Source organism: Parambassis ranga, chromosome 8 (assembly GCF_900634625.1).
Source record: "Parambassis ranga chromosome 8, fParRan2.1, whole genome shotgun sequence".
Lineage (NCBI taxonomy): Eukaryota > Metazoa > Chordata > Actinopteri > Ambassidae > Parambassis > Parambassis ranga.
Genome location: NC_041029.1, coordinates 5,349,806 through 5,356,722, shown reverse-complemented (window position 1 = coordinate 5,356,722; position 6,917 = coordinate 5,349,806).

Genomic DNA, 6,917 nt, shown 5'->3' with positions numbered 1-6,917 from the left:
ACACATCCTAAAACTGAGAAATTTTCTTCACACTAACAACATCTGTGGATGTATGTAATGAAGTCATCTGTCACGTTAATGCATTAAGCAAGGACTACCAGTGATTGAGGCCCTTTGAAAAATGCTTGTAAAAGTGTGAAAAGGCCCACTGCCTTCGGACAAACCTAATCATTTAACAGTAAGGTATTACTAAACTAAAGTATGTTTCTGTCTGTATGTTAAATCAAGTTTCATCTGATGTTAATACATGTTAAGTGGGACACTGGCCTAGGAGGCTTTTAAGAAAAAGAAGAGAAGTGATTAGCAGTATAACTAAAGAGAATGACGACAAAGCACCATCAGTTTCAGTGTCCATGGCTACAATAGAAGAATGGCTGAAAAAAGGATCATGTCACAGGGCTTACCCTGGACTTATCACCTCGGCACCCTGTGGCCCAGCAGAGGATTACTGAGCTCTTCATACAGACCACAGCCTCGAGAAAAAACCAAAGACCCCCCAACAGTTCAGCATGTGTTCACAGCATCACACATACCTTATCACTGCATTCCTGTAAATCACCCATGATATTCTTAAAGGATAATATTTTTTTTAACCATAAATGTTTGTTCAAGCAAGCAACATGCTGTAGTGATGGCATTATCCGTCTGTCTATGCACCATTTTAGTACAGATTGAATTAGCTCAACAACTGTCCAAACTATCAAAACTGTCAAAATGATTGAGCATGGGTGACAAGAGGAAGACGCTAAATGGCAACAAAAAAGAGAGAGTAACAGAGCTATGAGCCGGCTAAAGTGTGTATAAAACAGGCAACAATGATATAACAATTGTATCAAAAATTGTGTGTGGATAATTTCGTGAAACCCTGTTCATCATGACATCCCTTGACAAAATGCCTAAAATGGCATGCCCCATGGTCTGAGCTGTCCTTTGTAGTAGCAAAACCTGCTAACAAGCTAAATTAAGGAACAAACATGGTACGTGACACCCACTAAACATTTACGTTACCAGACTTTTCTGCACTGCACTGATTCCAGTTAAACTACAGTGAGTGGTAGAAGTGTGTGTCCGCTGTTGAATCAGGAAGGGGGAGTGGAAGAGGAATTCCTGGACGCTGAGCACATGTTCTGTTTTGCCCTCCTTTCTCAGTTAGCAGGTCAGAGATGTCAGTCATTTATGTTTGAGCATATGCACACAGCTGCCTCATGCAGCAGCCCGCAATGATTTACACCTCCAACTCTGCACAACAATGAATATGTCATTTAAAATAGCAGGTGTTCACATGCTGCTTAGCTCATGGAAAGCAAATTAAAAGGGAGAGGGGAGAAAAGGAGTGTGTGTCAGGGTAAGGAGATGGGGGTAGGGTTGAACCTGAATTAAACTCCAAAATGTTGTGATCAAACTGGCATGCAGGTTACTTAGCTTCCCAACCACTGCTGGGCCTGTTTCTCATCCTGCGACAATAACTTTGCCAGGCAACTTGCAGGAGCACTGGTAGCAGTTATATGCTGTTGCTGTTATTAGCTTTGGTGAAAGTCATGTCAGAGATATTCAGGTCAGACTAAAACCGCTGAATATAAAACACTGGGTTTAGTGGGAACTGTGCATGCGTCTGTGTGCCCCCATTTCAGCACATCTGCAATCCAATGTGAAAAAAAAACTATGCTGATGAAGACAACGCTCAGTGAATGTACTACAAATGCATAAAAGAATGATAAGAAGAAGAGAGCACAGATGAGAGGGTTTTATAGAGAAACAAAAGGGGATTTGCTTTTTTGTAAGACATAACAAAGAGAACAAATGGGGTGCTGTGAAGTCTGAGAGCTGGCAGTGTTAAGAGATCCCTGCACAATCTTTCCTCTCCCCCACCATCCCTCTGCCGCTCTCTCTGGCAACCCGCAAATCCCCCCCACCACCACACACACACTGTCATGACCTTCCCTTACAAACCACTCCGTCAGGCCAGCTTCCACTCAGTCTCCTGCTTTCCAGCCTCACCTCGCATCAAAGACAATCATGTGGGGGGGTTTCTTCTGAAAATACCCTCACAGAAACACAAGCAGCCTTTAAGTGCAAGTAACAGGAAGTCCACAGCCAGCAGTAGATGATTTTAAAAATAAAACTTTGAGGAAACATTTTCCAGCATGTTTTGTTTGTCTTAAAACTTTGCTTTAATTAAACATTTTTTGCAGAGATGTCTGATCATTGATGCCTTTCACGGACAGTGGGAGTATTCACCGTCTTGTTCATAAACTCTATTTATCCTTCTGGTAACACAGAGGTGAACCACACAATAGTGCTCATTTCATTTGGCTTTAACTCAAAGTAGAGCTAAAAATAAAATGGACTGAAGTGGACCCTATACATGTTTGGTTGTTGATTTCGTATTTAAGTATGTACACCAGTCGCTCTGATGTCTGCATTTCAAAACACAGTACTACTTCCTCCTTTGTTTGTAGACACAGTCGACTTCTTAGCCCCTCTGGTAGCATTACCTGGCAGTGCAACTGGCTAGCATGGACACAAAAAGCAGTATTATATACAGCCGTAACTCCAGCCGGAAATAGCAGCAGCAGGGTTAGGGTACTCACCCAATACGAAGTTCAACGGTGGCCCCGTGTAAGAGCAGACGAAGCTTCCTCAGTCCAGAAAGGAAAAGACCTGTCAGTTATGACGTGTTGAAGTCAGAAGTCAGTTCCATGGCCTTCATGTCAGTCTTTGCTGGTCCGCTCCCCCGCTGACCTCTGTGTTACTTAGGGCTAGCTTACGCAGCTAATGTAACATTACGGAGATGCTTAAGCTAGTGGCTAACTAGTAACTAAACATTCAGTTAGCATTAAGCATTATTATTAGCATAGAATTAGCTCTGAACGCACTACAGTAACCTTTCACAGGAGCTGGGTTATGTAAAAGACACATTTAGCGTATAACTTTGCTCATTTTTTGTCGGCGACTCAGCGAGTTTTGAAAGAAACAAATGTATTAATTACAGCAACAAACCCTTTTTAATTAGTCCCACCCATTAACCAATCACAATGTTAGAAGCCTGATGGCCCTCTCCACTGACCAATCAGAAGCAAGAAAACTCATCAGACGCGTCTGCCTCACCTGTGGATATATCCTGTACATTTCATACAAACTATGAAAACATTTCATAGTTTTAAGTAACAACACCTCTGACAGATGCTACAGTACTCTTCATGTTATAATAAGTGTTGTTTCTTCACATTGTATTAATTTCTAACATTTTGAACTTTTTTTTTATCTTACCAAGACACTAAAATAATTTACGTCCATTTAAGTGATATCATATTTAATAATACAGAGCCACATGCAAGCTATTAATCTTCCTTTTCTGCTAAATATGTGTGTGTTCCTGTTCACTTCAGCACCAGGTGTGTCTGCCACCTGCCAGCCGGTGCAAACAGCGTGAGGTCTGTTGTGATGTTCTCATCATACCCTCATCAGACAGGCAGGAGGGCGGCTGCTACCTCAGTGTGTTTCCCACACTCCCAACGCAGGCACACACAAAAGTCCAGAGTCCTACATTAATGTACTCATATAACATTTTTTTCTTTTTTTTCCTGACTACAAAGTCTTTGTGTGTGTGCGTGTCCGGTCAGTCTGTTGACAATAGTGTTTCTTTAAAGATAAGAGAGCACTGTGTGTGTGTGTGTAGGCTTTCTAACTAGCAAGGCTGTAAAACTAGGTGGTCTTATCACTCTGTTGAATTATGGGATTTACTGTAGAGCACTTCAGACTTTCATCAGACTTCCATATGCTGGACACACACATCACTTATTCAGCATCTTAATAGTGCTTCCTTTTCATTGACCAGTCCATAGTTTTTACAAAATAGAACAAAAAGAAGACGAGAATCTCAGAGAGGAAAACGAGTCTAGGTTCAGCTGAGTCCAGTGCTCCTCTGATGGTGGTTGGATCAAAGTGAACACTGATAATGGCTTCACCACAGTTAATAATACTGCCGGTCTAAGAATGTTGGCTCGGTCAGCTACTCCCGACCTCACACATATAATTGTGCACACACACACACACACACACACACACACACACACACACATGCATGCACACACTCCTCATTCCTCAATAGCAGTGACACATTCCGAGCTTTCTTCCTCTCTTCCCACAAACCAAACATTGCTCACTCCTTCTTTCTAATTGTAGACTTTTGATTTATTTGATGTGCAAAGGGAAACTGGCTCCCATCGGAAAACGTGCATGCTCACACACTCGTCCTCGCTCACAAATACAAATACAGCAGAGGCAGTGACTCCATGGAGTTCCCTTGGTAATTACAACACATACAAACTTCAGCTCCTATTAGGACCTGACTTATCTCCCTCCAGAGACCTCTAGGGACCACTACACAGTGTTCCTAGTAGTAGTTCCTCTGCCTCTTCACTCCCTGCTTCTCCCCTCCCTTCATCTGACAAGACCTGACAGCGGCCTTGCCAGGTTCGCTTCAGTCCGACAGACAAAAAGCAAGGATGTGAATTAGTCTGTGAGGTTATCCAGGCTTGTTTTCAGCCTTCACGCAAATACTGGCACAGTCAATTAAAAAAGATACAGATGGATTTGATTAAGAGGAACTGAAAAATTCCACCACTCTACCAGTTAACCCTTGGGTTGGATTCAATGGATTAGTGCAGTTTGTTGTGTGTGTTTGCTAACTTTGATGATTGCAACTTGACTCATGCACCTTGTGAACAGATCTCAGGAGCACCTTCAGGGAAGTTCCTCAAACGTTGGCATGAATTTTGATCTCAGATTTGGTGGTCAAATGACACTGTGGCTATTTAAAGCTACAGGATAAAGTGATTAAATGGTGACATTTTAAATCCAGTAATCATCATAAAGTGTCTTCAAACGTATGATCCACTTTAATTAATCAGCCAAATTATTAGAAAATGGATCATAACACCTGCAGACCTGTAGGTGTGGGTATACAGCAGATTCATAAACCATTACCTGTGTGAGGTAAGTTGTGCGGATCAGTCTCACCTGGGGTGAAACCAGAGACCAGAATTCAGAGGCGCAGGCGACCACCACCTCAACCACCCCTCTCCTGAATCAGCCCTCGCTGCCCTAATCCAGTGTTTACATTCAACGCTGGGCAGTAATGATAGCCATGAGACCATGGACCACACCACGGCCCTACGCACCCTCCTCTTTCCAACCGCCCCCCACCACCTTCCACCGCTAACCCAAAGCTGTTTTCACAGGAGCCAAATACCCTAAATACATAATTAGCAGGGTCATTTGTGCTAAAGGGGGCCCCAGCCAGGGTATGAGCGTGTCAGCGTGAGCTTGTGGGGGGGGCAGAGGCAGGATAAGGAGGGTAGCAGGGGGAGGATATGAAGACGTGAGAGAGCATGGACAACAAAGACGCGCATTCATGGCTGCGGACCTCCAGACAAACTTGGCTGTCGCCATCTTCAAGGGCCACCTCTGCCTTTCCTCAAAACCCGGAGGCCACAGGTTGGGGCAAAGAGGAGAAACATAACAAGGCGACATGGTGAGGAAAATGAAAGGGGAGGTGGAGAGAGTAATGAACTGGAAGTTAAAAGATCTGTGATCTAGGAAGGAAGTGGTCAAGCTAATTTAAGGAGGCCGTTCAGTCAATTAGCTCTGGATCCAGAGATTTAGCAAAAGTATTTGAAGAAAAAGTAGGATTTATTTACAGTACTGCCACATAGAACTACCATCCCTGTATGACCTGTGAACCCTGAACTTTGATCCTTTGCATTGTGGGTAGTAAAACCACAGCTTGGCTACTGCAAGATTCCAAAATCCCAATGGTCCATGTTTCACACCAGGAGACCTGCTTTGTATTGCAGACACTCTCTCTCTCTCACACACACAAAGCCTTTTCGGCAGCCCTCTTCACACCTTACTTGCCCCCTCCTGGCCCTCAGGCATTGTTTATAAAGGCATGTCCACTTAAGTGCTGCCCTGTCTGCCCCTTCTTGCTGTGGTGCCGATTACCCACATCCTGAGTTCACTTCATTCCCTCTTTTCATCATTTTTACCCCCATTGCACTCTCACTCCTCGGGGTATTCCCACTCCTCCTCCTCCTCCTCCTCCTCCTCCTCATCACGACATATTGCTTTCTTTTTTCCTGCACGATATTTAAAATCCCCACCTCAACCCCCTCACCATCTTTGTGAATAAAGCTGTGCATGTCATATAAAAACAATAAAATCAATCAAGCTCCTGCTCTTCCTTTTATCTTCACTTTATTGACTTTATCCCGTGTTCCACTGGATAGCTGGGCTGCTGTCTCTCTGATCCCTTCCCTCTTTCATGTCTTTGCCTTTCTTTATCTGGCTCCCTCCTGAGGTAATAAGCAGGGTGTATGGCTGGGAAGTGTGGAGGAGAGCAACTTTCATGTCCCTTAGCCCTGGGATTAGGATGAGGTGCTCGGGGAAAAGTAATAAAGCCCCCTAAAAAAAACTACAGTCTGCTGCTGCTGCTGCTGCTGGATCCTGGAATAAAGCCCAGCTCCAGCTCAGCCTGGAAAAGCTCACATTTCCTGTATACACTACCAACCTCACATCCAGCTTATGTCATGCCGGCTGTGGCAGCAGCACTTGTTGAATCCCTCTTATACATTGTTTTCTTGTGAATTACTTGATTTTTTTTTTTAAAAAACAAAAAGTGGCTGCATGTCCATTTGGATTGTTTTTACTTTGAGGTGGAGAGTTTTGGGGAATTCAGGAATATAAATAATAATAGTCAGCTTCAAACATACTCTCATACAGAAATCTGTAGCAAAATCTTTTTCCAGAAATTATGAACAACTACCTGAAGAAAATCCACAAAGCTTTCTGTACGCATGTTGGAACTACATTCCTGAACTACACAAAGTAACTGTTGTGCTTATAAGAATGTAACT